Source organism: Onychomys torridus, chromosome 10, assembly GCF_903995425.1.
Source record: "Onychomys torridus chromosome 10, mOncTor1.1, whole genome shotgun sequence".
Lineage (NCBI taxonomy): Eukaryota > Metazoa > Chordata > Mammalia > Rodentia > Cricetidae > Onychomys > Onychomys torridus.
The window spans coordinates 76,932,219-76,944,721 of NC_050452.1; the positions used below are offsets into that span (position 1 = coordinate 76,932,219).

At 45.4% G+C, this 12,503-nt stretch overlaps 1 protein-coding gene across 5 annotated transcripts in view; it reads left to right on the top strand.

The window, feature by feature from the left end:
• The first annotated feature begins 6,797 nt into the window (after positions 1-6,797).
• Wdfy3 (WD repeat and FYVE domain containing 3) overlaps positions 6,798-12,503 on the top strand; it is a 248,435-nt gene continuing 242,729 nt past the window's right edge. For all 5 annotated transcript variants that reach the window (XM_036200777.1, XM_036200773.1, XM_036200776.1 and 2 more), the window contains exon 1: positions 6,798-7,158. The gene's annotated coding sequence lies outside the window, so the exon portion shown is untranslated. The remainder of the gene's footprint in view (positions 7,159-12,503) is intronic.

The following is a 12,503-nucleotide window of genomic DNA, read 5'->3' on the forward strand; positions in this document are numbered from 1 at the left end:
TAGACAGGATAAGTTAAAAGCTGGCAATGAACAAGCCAAGCTAAGGCCAGGCATTCATAAGAAAGAATAAACCTCCATGCATTTATTGTGGAGCTGGGTGGCAGGCCCCCCCAAAGAAGAAAGAGAGAAAAAAAAAGTACACTTTGGTGAGGGTTCCCACAGAGGGGAAAAGTCTAAAGTCAATGACAGAAGTGTAGAAGATATTGGAAAGGGGGGTGGTGTACATCTAGACCCCAGAACTCTGATGAAGCCAGAAGTCCCAAGTGCCAAGCCAGGATTGCTCCCATAACAAGTCTGTGTTAAAAAAATACAGACACCCAGGAGCTGTACATCGTTATAGTCGAGTTGAGTGTCATAGATTTATTAGCCGGGTCCCTGCAGAGATGGGGTGGGCCTGTTTGAATGTCAGTCCTATCAGAAACACCCTCACAGACAAGGCAGAATCATTTTCAACCAAATATCTGGGTAATCTATGGTCCAGGGAAGCTGACACATAAAATTAGTCCTCACAGTCATTGAATTAAATTTAGATTTATTTGAAAAATATTTGGCATAGTGTGTGTAATGTAATTGATTTTACAGGACCTTAAATTGAATATAGAATTTAATTTCTCGACAAGGCAAGAAATCAGAACCCTTTCTATTGATGAATGAGTCTGTGTAGAAGCCACCAACGACTGGGGAAAAGTTAAAAACACAGAGCTAGGAACGGGCTGGGGGGGTGGGGGTGGGGGATGGGGGATGGGGGATTGGGTGGAAGCTGCACTCACTTGTAATGCCAGCATCTGGGCAGTAGAGGCAGGACTGTGAACCTGAGGCCAGCTGGGGTTACATAATAAGACTGGCCTGAGCTGCATCATAGGATGACTGAGTCCAAGGATGGACTGGTCTACCTAGTAGGGTTCAAGCCAGTGAGGGCTGCATCGTGAAATCTTGTCTCAAGAGGAACTTGGACAGAAGCAATGGCCTAGAGGTTAGGAATATTTGTTCCTCTCCCAGAGGATCCAGGGCTAAGTCCCACACCCACATGGCAGCTCACAATCTGTTACTCCAGTTCCAAGGGGCATGGCATCCTCTTATAGCCTCACAGAGCACCAAGTACACGGGGCCCAGACATACATGTAGGCAAGCATGCGTGCGCGTAACATAAAAAGAGAGAGAGAAACCTGAGGCAGAGAAAGGGTGGGTTGTGTTTCTGGTTGTTTGTTTTGTTTTTCGAGATAGGGTTTCTCTGTGTAGCTTTGGAGCCTTTCCTGGAACTCACTTGGTAGCCCAGGCTGGCCTTGAACTCACAGAGATTTGCCTGGCTCTGCCTCCCGAGTGCTGGGATTAAAGGCGTGCGCCACCACCGCCCGGTGTGTTTCTGGTAGTTTTATCTGTCATCAGGTCATTCCACTTCTCACTTCATGGAAGTTTCAGAAGTTCCATGAGAAAGAAACTTTATTTTTAAAGGTAACAGATGCCCCGGCGAAAGGAAGAACAAAAAATGAAATACCAAATATCAGCCATAGATGCAGAAAACAGCTAGGTCAGCGTCTCACAGATGCTCCCCAAATATGATACCATCTTAAAGACAGATTGCTTCCAAATTAGCGGCTGCCATAATTTGCATAGCTGAGCCCAGGAGGCAGTTGGGAAGAAAACAAGTATGTTTTCTAGTCTTAGCACAGCATATAGGAAAGAAATATGAACAAATAATTAACTGTGTGAATATTTGAATATTCCAACAAGAGAGTAGCCTGTGTTTAAGATCATCAATAATCTAGGGTCTTCTATCCATTCATTAAACTAATGTATTTGATTAAGCTGTGATAATTCCTAATTTCTTGTCAACATTTTTCTACTATGAGTAAATAGTTTTTATAAAGTAGTGTTATCAAAACAGGAACAATGGAAGCTGGGCAGTGGTGGTGCATGCCTTTAACTCCGACACTCGGGATGCAGAGGCAGGGGAATCTGCGCCTGGTGTAAAGAGTGAGTTCGAGGACAGCCAAGGCTACAGAGAAACCCTGTCTCAAATCAGCAACAAATGCAGGAAGTCAAACTGACTTGATAACAGACCCCACGGAGAGGAAGAGAGAAAACTGAAGTGTCGCAGATGTTGCCTCGTGAGGTTTTAGAGTGAAGCAGTAACACAAGAAAACCCGGAAGGAGAGAGAAAACACACACTTCATAGGCAGGCCTGGGCATCGTTTATGATTGTCACAGCGGACTTTAACTGTGCACCTGTAAACAGTGTGCTGCATGCATGGCTGGGGTAGAGCTGAGGACTCCGGTATCCTCTACCTGGTGCTGGTGTACCATTTAGTAGTGCGGAATGTGAGTACAGGAAGTGCATTAGCTCTCTTCTTAGCATGATTAGTAGATATTGAGCAGGCAGGGGCTATGGCTAACTCGGTAGTGTTTGCCTAGCATGGGGAGGCTTGCTTGAAACAGGTGCAACCTGTAATCTCAGCTCTTTGTAGGCTGAGGCAGGTGAACTGTGAAAAGTTCAAGCCAACTAGGGCTATCTATGGAGACCCTTGTTTAAAAAAAAAAAAAACAGACAGAATGAATTCCTAGGTTTTTCCCCCCCTTGTTTAGAGATGTCTGACTGGCCTTTTCATTCTGGCCAGGAGGTGGCAGTATTTTATCTTGTTTAAGTATGTGTAATCACAGCTTTTGTTTTGAGTCCTCCAGGAAAACACAAGAGCTTTAAGAGTTCACCTCACATTCTTTGATCCCCAGACTCCCTCAATTTACCCTTTAATTGTTTGTGGCAAATATTTGTTGTGAGTTTTGTAAACAGGAAACCCTACTTCATTCTTTTTTTCCTTTTTTTTTTTCCACAAAGTGACACCGTGAGACTCAGGTTGGCCTCCAATTCTCAGCACCACATTTATCCTCTTTATTCCTTAACATTTTTTTTTTTCTAAAAAAGTCAGTGGTTATCAGAAATTCTGAAAAATGCAGTTTCATATATTTCTTTGCAGAGGGCAGAGTTAAAGATTTGACTGGTTTCCCTTCCCACCAGAAAGATGAACCCCTCAACTCTGAAGTCTCTGGATACTGTCTCACTCCCATGGTGCATTGTATATTGATGGCCTTTGATAAATTGTTTCCCTGAAGTTGTTTGATGAGTGAATTAAACCCAGTGCACTTACTGCTCTCTTGCCCCTGTGAAAACATCCCAAAGATGGTGGGTTAGAAGTTCTAAGCTCTTCGGAACTCCATATAGAAATATGAAGAAATGGAAAATCAACATACAGATGGCAGAGCCAGTCTCAGCCCATGCTGGCCCACATAGTAACCATCTCAGAACCATAAACAAGGACAAAATATGGAGACTGCAACTGTATGCAGAACTGGGTGGGATTCCTTTCCACGACATCACGATATCCCATTTCCATTATCACCATGATCATAATGATAAGCAAGAGCAAAAATGTGGCTGTTCCGTTCCCTCTTGTGGTCTTGTTTCTCGAAAGCTTACAGAAGCTTCAGTTGTATTATTTACTAAGTATAAACAACATACCAACTTACAAGTCCCCCAAACAAAAAGAATGCTCCAGTACCTCCTTGCAATGTATGCACAGGAACACCAGAAAATGCCTCTAATTGGAACTTTCCAGAAGCATTTCTCCCCAATTAGAGTCAGTAATGACTCTAAATGGCACTGTCTTGGGGACAGCTCATCAGTTAATTATAAGGAGTCCTCTAAATTGAGGAGGGGAGAATGATACTCGGTTTTGATCAGTGCAGATAAATAAGGCTTGTCATTATTCACTTGATACTTTAGACAGCTCGTCAGAGGAAAACAAGGAACAGAAATAATTGTCTCTTACAAAGAAGAGAGATTAGGAGAATAAAGCTGAGCATTTCTTAACTCTGTCCTCTTGTCTGGGGTATGCTTTTCAAAAACATACCAGTCACAAGATCCCCAGAGACTCCCATTTGCTTGCCCAGTTTCTCTTCCATCTGGTTCTTCTAAACAAGGGGAAACAATATGGTAATTCCATTGTTGTCGCTAATAGCCTAGGAAAATGGAAATACATTTTAAATATAATAGTTATATAATTTAGCATATAAGTAAAATTTGAATGTGTCAAAGGTTAAAATCTGTATAATTTTTGTCTTGTGGCATCTGTAGCACTCCATGTTCCAGTAACTTCTTAAAATTCTAGAAATTACTTGATTATATATATATGTATGTATAAAAATACATATACATATACATATATATATATATATATATATATATATATATATATATCTTTGGTCAAAGTTTAAATTAATCTTCCCATTTTATAAATGTAACAGGAAAGGAACAACTGTTAAAGTAGCAATTTTTTAGTGTACTCTTTATCTGAACAGTTCTCAAAATTCTCATTTAAAACGTTCTTCCGCTCAGGTATTTTTCAGGGTTATTTTTTCTCCATCTTCTTCCACTCCTGGGTTGCTTGTTTGTGGCCCGAGTTTTCAGTCAGCATGGACGTGTAGCTTTCGCCTGCTGTCATGCAGGCCTCTCCATCGCTGTTGTCTACAATCACCTCCTTCGTGAAAGGAAGTTAGGAAGCAGGCTCCTGAGGCAGAACTGTTTGGAAACAGCCCTTCGCCTCCCCTATCCCCAGAGGAGCTGGCTGCACATGCCTAGAACTCCTTCCATCTGGTCTCTGCACAAAGGGCTGATCCCACTTTAACACGGCTTTGTTTTATGAGGGGTGTGAGTTCATCTGAGTGAACACGTAGGACACAACAGTCATGTTGCTGGAGAACCTGCTCTGACCAGTTTTTTTGTTTTGTTTTTTTAATACTTAAACTCAAGACGACAGAAACTACATTCGGCCCGCAACAAAGACCAAGGAAGGTAAGGGCTCTGATGCTGACAGCTCTGAAGCAGAGTGGGGTAAAGCAACTGAAGTCTCTTTTCCTGGCCATTCTTACAATACCCATATTTGTATGGCTTCAGTCACGCAAAGGGAGGTGGCTCCATGTATGTTTATGCACTAGAGTAAAAACCTCTGTGAGATGTTGTCTATAGGACACAAACAGGAAGCTGCCACATTTGCAGACTGACATACTCCTGAACTTTATCACAATGTTATGTTTTTCAACAGAAAACCGTTTTATAATTAATAGACTAATGACTTAAATTTCAAATATTTTCTTCTTTCAGCGTAAACCCAGTTTCAATGACAAGGATTCGGAAACCTCATATGTAAGTTGAAAATCAGTACATGGTGGTCTCTGTCTTGACTCAACTGAATTTTCTCATCCTATGTATTCACACCATCCAATAGTTCTTTTCAGCACATTCCCGGTCTTAAGAATCGAGGATTTTGGGGTACTTTTGTCTAATAATAGACTGGAGAAACAAAAATCTAAAGAATAATCATCAAAAGGTCACAAAGGAAAGAGCAGCAACAAGGAAATATAAGCAGGCACACCCCCCCTCCCCCAGCGACTTGACTTTTAATGATTCATTTAAAACTGTGTTGTAGAACTCTACAGCAAAGACTATTTGGGTTTGAGAGTTCTAGAGATGGCATGCCCCTCAGAAGACACCAATCTTGTTATTAAAGTGGGCTAAAGGGGGTGGGGGTTCTGGGATATTCTTCTCTGAACTTAGTAACACCTAAATTTTTATTCTGTTGCCTGTCCCCTCTCTCCCCTCACTGCCTCCCCCACCTCCCCCAGCCTCACCCTGCAGCAGCCCTAGCCTGGGCCTTTCAGGCATGGCTCTCCACACCTGGCTAAGGAGCTGTCCCCTGCCCGCGGGTGCCCACAAGCAGCAGGAACTGCGGCCCCCACAGATAAAGCCTGGGTTTGCCAGTAGTGCTGAGTCTTGGAGCAAACAGCGAGTAAATCATTACAACTGGATCCAATTCCAAACACAAACTGGCTTTAAAAAAAGGAAACAGCAAGTCCAAATTGCTTCATTTTTCTTAGAGGAAATCCTGAAACTGCTGTAGATTGCAGCGTTGGAAAAAACAAGCTCCTGTTTCCAGTTTCTGTAAAGTACCACTTCCCACTCTGAGCTGTTTAAAGGAGTTCCAGCATTCATGCTGACTCAGTTTGTCCCCGTTGCCAGAACAGAAGTATGACCCAAACGGTCTGCTGGGTTGACTAGGAACAGAGACAAGCTGATGCCCGCTTGGCTGTTTAGGTTTACCAGTACATACTTACTAGGTCCAAACATCGTGTTGCCCACATCTATGGAGGTATAAATAATGTATCTTTCAGAAAGAAAGGGCAAACCTAAAACCTCAGTTGATGGTCTCAAGGTCACTGACCCAGGACAACCCTGGGCGCGTAACTCCTGGGTCCTGAGCCCCCCTACTCTCCCCGCCCCGAGAAGGTGGGGGGTTCGAGGCTGCGTCGCGGAAGAGCTAGCGTGGGCAGTTCTTTTGTACTCCAGCTGGAGTAACATGAACGCCGGCTTGCGTGTTGTCATCGCTGGTGACAGCATCCAGCAATGGGTGACGGGTTCAGGGGCGCGCAGCCGTCCTTTCTCAGCCAGGTCTCCCGAGAACCCCGCGGAGAGGGTGAGCTCGACGCCAGGCGATCCGGGAGCCCCGAAACCGGGGCGAGGGGGACGCGGACCCCGTGCGTGCGCGCCGAGGCTCGGGCCGAGGGTGCGGAGGGGAAGCGGGAGCCGCGCGGGGAGGGAAGGAAGTAGGAAAGAGGAAGGAAAGGCGGGCGGGCGGGAGGGGCCGGCCCGGGCGGCTGCAATTTCTGCGGCCGGCCTGGTGGGAGGAGCGGGAGGAGCGGGAGGAGCGGGAGGAGGATCCCGAGCAGTCCGTCAGCAGGCGCGGGAGGTGGGGAGAGCGGGAGGAGGAGGAGGATTAAAGATGGCCACCAGCAGCTGCGGGAGACGGCCACCAGCCCTCACTTTCCGGGATGTTCCCCGCGGCCCGGCCCGGCTTTGATGGAGAGGAGCAGCAGCCCGTGCAGCGCCGAGGCTGAGGCGGCGGCGGGGACCCGGCGAGGGGGAAGACGCGGCGGAGCAGGGACCCGGGCCGGAGGAGGAGGGAGCAGCGGCGGCGGCGTCGCTGCCCCGGCCGCCTAGCGCGCCTGTCGCCCGGCGGCCCCGCAGCTCGCGGACTGCAGCCGGCGCTCGGCCCCGGCCCCGGCCTGGGGGTGCTCCCGGGCCCCTGCCCCCAGGCTCGCCCGTTCGCGGTGAGTGCTGCTCGCCCGCCCGCCTGCCCGCCCGCCCGCGGGGCGCTTTGTTCCTGCGGGGCGGAGGCGCTGTCCGCGCGGCCCCGCGCTCGCCGCCGGGGACAGGCCGCGGCCCAGCCGCTCCCCCACCCGCGTCCTCCGCCGGGCCTGGAGAGGGCGCCGTCGGCGGCGGGTCCCGGGGAGGCTGGCGGAGGGGCGTGCGGGGGCCTTGGGGACCGGGAGGGGGAGGCGGCGGCCGCCGTTCGGGGCAAGCGGGGGCGTAACCTGGCGGCGTCCGGGGATGGGGGGGCGGGGAGGGGGTGTCAGGCGGGTCCCCTCGAGCGGACCCTCCGGGTGACCGTTCCCCGGATCCACTCCCATCCCCTCCCCTCGCCAGGGCGCAGCGGAGCACGGCCTGCATCCCTCGGGCGCCGTCTCCAGGGCCGCAGGTCTCTCCTGGCTCATCCCTCTGCGCCCTGAGCTGGAAACCCTTCCCTGTGGAAAGGACCTGGGATGCTTCTGTCCTGCATCGGGGATGTGGTGGCATCACCAACATTCCCGGTTATGGCGGGGTTTGAAAGGCAGCGGTGACCTTTTCCGGCCGGTTGCATCGGAGGTGCTGCGTTCCATTGATTTTTTTTTTTCTTTGACTCCGAGAGACAGACTATGAGGTCTTCCTTCATAGACATAATAGGATAAAATCAGATCTAACATGTTTACCATATGCATGGATTTTCAGTACCTCAACCGTGGCTAAGTGTTTTCTGTGGGAAAATGGTGCTTATGCATATGAAAAACTATTTTTGTTCACTAATAGGCATGGCCGGTCAATACCAAGTGGTTATTATGTTGTCTGAAAACCAACAAAAAGAAAAACAAAACCTTGTGCGTCGAGACCGCATATTTCCAGGCTGGTATCTATCTCAGATTTAGCTCAATTAGTTTGCACTATCAAGATGTTTAACAAGTAAAAATAACAAAATGACCAAGAAATGCTGATATACAGAAAAACTGGATGTGGTATTAGTGTGTAGGTCTAGTAAAAATAAATCTTTAAAAAAGAAAAAGAAAAACTTAGCTCATGGGACCCTGCAGTGTAAGAATTAGCTCCATATGCTTTTATGTTTAAAAAAATCCGTTTTGTGTTAGGTTTGAGAACTCACGGTATTTGAAATCAGTATTGTGTGTAATAATACTTGGAGCAGTTCTGCCTCAAACAACTAGAAATACAGGTTTTTAGTTTCTTTTCCTTAGTTGAAATCCATTCATGTAAAAATAGGCTTCTAACAAAATTTCTGCACAAATGTAATATGAGTTAGAAAACACGAGGCTCTGAAGTTACTTGAAAAATACGAAAGAAAGTTAAATGATAGTGTAATGTTCCAGTGTCAGGTTCTCCACTCTGAGGATCCTGAACTTGGCAAGCCTTAACTGTTTACATCCGGCATTCTTAATATTGCTAATGTGCTTCGTTCAGGGGGGGTCTTGGAATTTCCAGAAATTATCCTCAGAATGTGGCATTTGTTAGTGCCCCCTCCCTATTTAAATGGGACTACAAACACGATGAACAACTGGACATAATAGTTAAGGACTGTCCTGCCTGGGTGTGGTGGTTCACACCCGTTGTCCTAGTGCTTGGGGTACAGAGGCAAGGGAAGTAGCTAAGCTTAGTAGTTTCAACCAGGTCTCAGCCACACATGTGACACCATCGCAAAAAATAATAATAATAATTTATGTACTCTCCAGCTGATCGGGTCTCATGTCTGTGATCGAGAATATGCAGCCTACATAGTTTTTCATGCATTCTCATTCACATGTTGGGAAAATGATGATCCCATTGTACTGATGGGGAATTCGGCAATTTTGAAGTTTAGGACCCAAAAGGTCAAACTTTAGAGCCAGTGATGACAGTTGGTAGATGTTAAGATGAGCAATTGATGTTTTAGGGCATCAATTAGAAGTGAAAATGTATTGGAAAATCCTCCGAACGTGGTATTTTTGAGCCATAGGCTTGCTGTAGAGAGGGCTCAGTGGTAGCGACTTGCTTGGGTGACCCAGGTATGTGCACTGCCCTGTGACTACTCCCAAAGCCGCTCCTGTAGCATCCTTCCCAGAATCACGCATCCTCCGGCTTTAGTGTTGTCTGTGATTACTAATTCACCTTTCCCCTACATTTCATGTCCATTTCTGTCATGTATAGATCTGCTAATCTGGTGTTTGCACTGAGTCCCAACCCAATTCGGTATCTCTGATACATTTCTTATCCAGAGCATAATTCACAAATTAATGACATCTTTTAGTTTTTTCAGGTTGGGTTTATTTAGGTATCATCTCTGTGCAGTGAGGTTTTACCTCTACGTAGAGCTGAACGTTCTCTATTACAGAGAAGCAGAACATTCATACCTCCCCCGAAAGGCCTCCCATGCCTCATTACTGTTAGTCCTCAACCCTTGGCAACCATTGATGTCTCCTGTAGAGCACCATCAGGATGCAGCGCACAGAATGATGCCTTTCTTGTCTTCAGGCATTCGGCATAGTGCCTGTGTCATAGAGCAGTGGTACATGGAGGAAATGCTACCAACCTACTCTCCCAAACAAAACAAAACAAAACAAAACAAAACACAGACCAACCCCTGGCTTGTAACATTTGGGAATTACTGAGTTTCCTTTTTCCGCAGAGTGCCATGACTTTTTAGCATGGTCCCACATTTTGTCCATGATTGATAGACATTTGAGTTCTCATTTTGGTTAATTATGAATAAAGGTATTTTGAACTTTGGTGTCAAGTCTAGTTTTCTTGACTTAATATGCAGACAGGACTCTTAGGACCTATCGTAAGTACCAGTGTACTTTTATCAAACTCCCAATTGTTTTCTACAATGGCCAGACCTTGGGTTGGGGATTTAGTTCAGTGGTAGAGCACTTGCCTAGCAAGCGCAAGGCCCCGGGTTCGATCCTCAGCTAAAAAAAAAAAAAAAAAAAGGGGGAATACAATGGCCAGACCTTTCACCGGCCTCCCAGCGATGTAGTATACTTCTGTCAACACTTGTTTTTGCTTAATAATACTTTAGCCGTTTATTGTATGTATAATATATGCTTATATGTTCTTTATACTTTTGACTTCTTAGTTCTTATTTTCAGTAGTATTTGAGACAACAGGAAGTTTAGGACAGACATTTGACAAAATACATTTTTGTCTTAGTTGTCAGCCATGATCTCACTTTGATGACCATAACGTAATTATTAAGGATGTTTCTTGGGTGACTTAGTCTATACTTATCTTTAATGTTGTGAAATTAGCTTTTAGTAAAGAGATCACTAGTGTTAATTTCCAACTTTTACTCAGACTTGAAAAAAAATTCCAAGTTGCTGTACTGCTTGGGTTCAGTTCAGCCTTGCCCTGAAGAGACTTCACTGAGGTTCTTATAAAGCTCATTGGACCAATTTCTTCAGTTCTAAAGCTGAAGCTAGGTGTGATCCCCGCACTTGGGAGCTAGAGGCAGGAGGACCAGGAGTTTCAGGCTAGCCTTGGCTAAGTGGCAAGTTCAAGGGCAGTGCTGTAGTTCTAGTGGAGGTGAAGGGTTGAGTTGAATTCTATGTGTTCATTATAAACATTTAATTTTTTTCAATACTTATTTAAATTTAAGTGTGTGTGTGTGTGTGTGTGTGTGTGTGTGTGTACATGTGTGCAGGTACCCCTAGAGGTTAGAGGCATGGGACCCCCTTGAGTTGGCATTCTAGGCGGTTGTGAGATTCATGTTGTGGGTGCTGAGAATTGAACTCAGGTCCTCTGAAAAGCAATATGTACCCGTAACTGCTCAGCCACCACCTCTCCAGCCCCCGGGCATTTAATTTTTAATAGTAAAATACATTTTTCATTTTTAGAAAACTATATTATCAACTAGGAATGGATTATAAGGTACAGGAGTTAGAACTTTACAAATAAGTAGTTTTATTAGATTACAAGGAGAATAATCATACTCATAGTTTGAGTGCCTGCCATGTTGTGTAACCTCATCTGTATGGTCATTAATTCATACCTTTGTTACACTCATAACAAACATCTTGCGCATGTTGCTTGCAAAATACTTGTCAAGGCAGAGCCTAGAGTCAGTGAAAGAGACCACTGGACAGGGCTTTGGCACCCAATGTGGGCCAGGGCCTTGCCTAAATGTTTGTCCTGGTGCATGTGAGGTGGGGAGTACCAAGAACTCAGACTTCAGCTTGCTCAGGACTTCCTACAACAACCAGTGTCTGCCTGGAGATACCCAGGGTGTAAGCAGGTGACTTTGGAGTGTCAGCAGACGTGCAGACACCCACAATGGAGGAAGTCTGAATAGCGATGCTATTTTCGAGTAACTTGTCCTGCACACATTGCTCAATCTCACCTATACTTAGGATGGCCAATAGAAGTACTTAAGGAGGGAGGGATGGAGGAAGGGAGAGAGAGAGAGAGAGATAAGTACTTGAGAAAACACCAAACAGCAAATGTGTACTCTTTTATTGAGTTGTTGTTTTGATAGTTTGCTGTCATAGGGGCATCTATAGACTGAATACATTTAATTGTGTAGAGTTTGATCTTATCCTCAGATTTTAGAGAAAATATTAGTGTAGAAATAATTACGACATTACTTTTTACATATTCTTGGTTAAGTGTATTTGGTATTTTTGTTACCATCTTTTATCATTTATCATGTTTTCTGATGCACTATTTATTAACATGTAAAGTTATGCTTTTGTGCTGATAAAAGATGATAATTAGTTCTTATGGAGCAAAATATCTGATACTGAGGCATTCACTTATGATTTTGAAATAATATATGTGTGTGATTTTATTTTTCCTCCTTTTGAGATATGGTCTCCCTAGAATTCCCGGGCTTAAGTGATTCCTCCTGCATCATCCTCCTGGTAGCTAGGATTACAGTCAGGCAGCATTGTTTTTCCTGAATGTTTCATCTCTAACTGCCATTTACATAAAACAAAGCAAAACCAGCCCACAGCATGCTGCTGAGTTCTAGATCCCTGTATTGATATCCAGCTGCTGGTCCATGCATAGCCAGTGAGAGAGTGCTTAGGCCTGTCCTCCTCGGCATGTCTGAACTAGCTTTAAATGCTTCCGCTCCTGTGCTGTTACCAGATTGAGACTCCCCCTCCCCCCGCAGTCCTCACCCATTCCTCAGTATCCCTCAGGTCCACATTCACAGACGTCTCAAATCTGATCACTTTCATCATCTAAATAGTTCTCCTCATCAGCCTCTTCCTTATCCCCCAAAGCTGATTTTCAGCCCCCTGTTAGTTTGCTGAAGTGTTACAGAGATCTTGTCATGGGCCCATCTCCATCCCACCCCTTCCCATAGATACCTTTA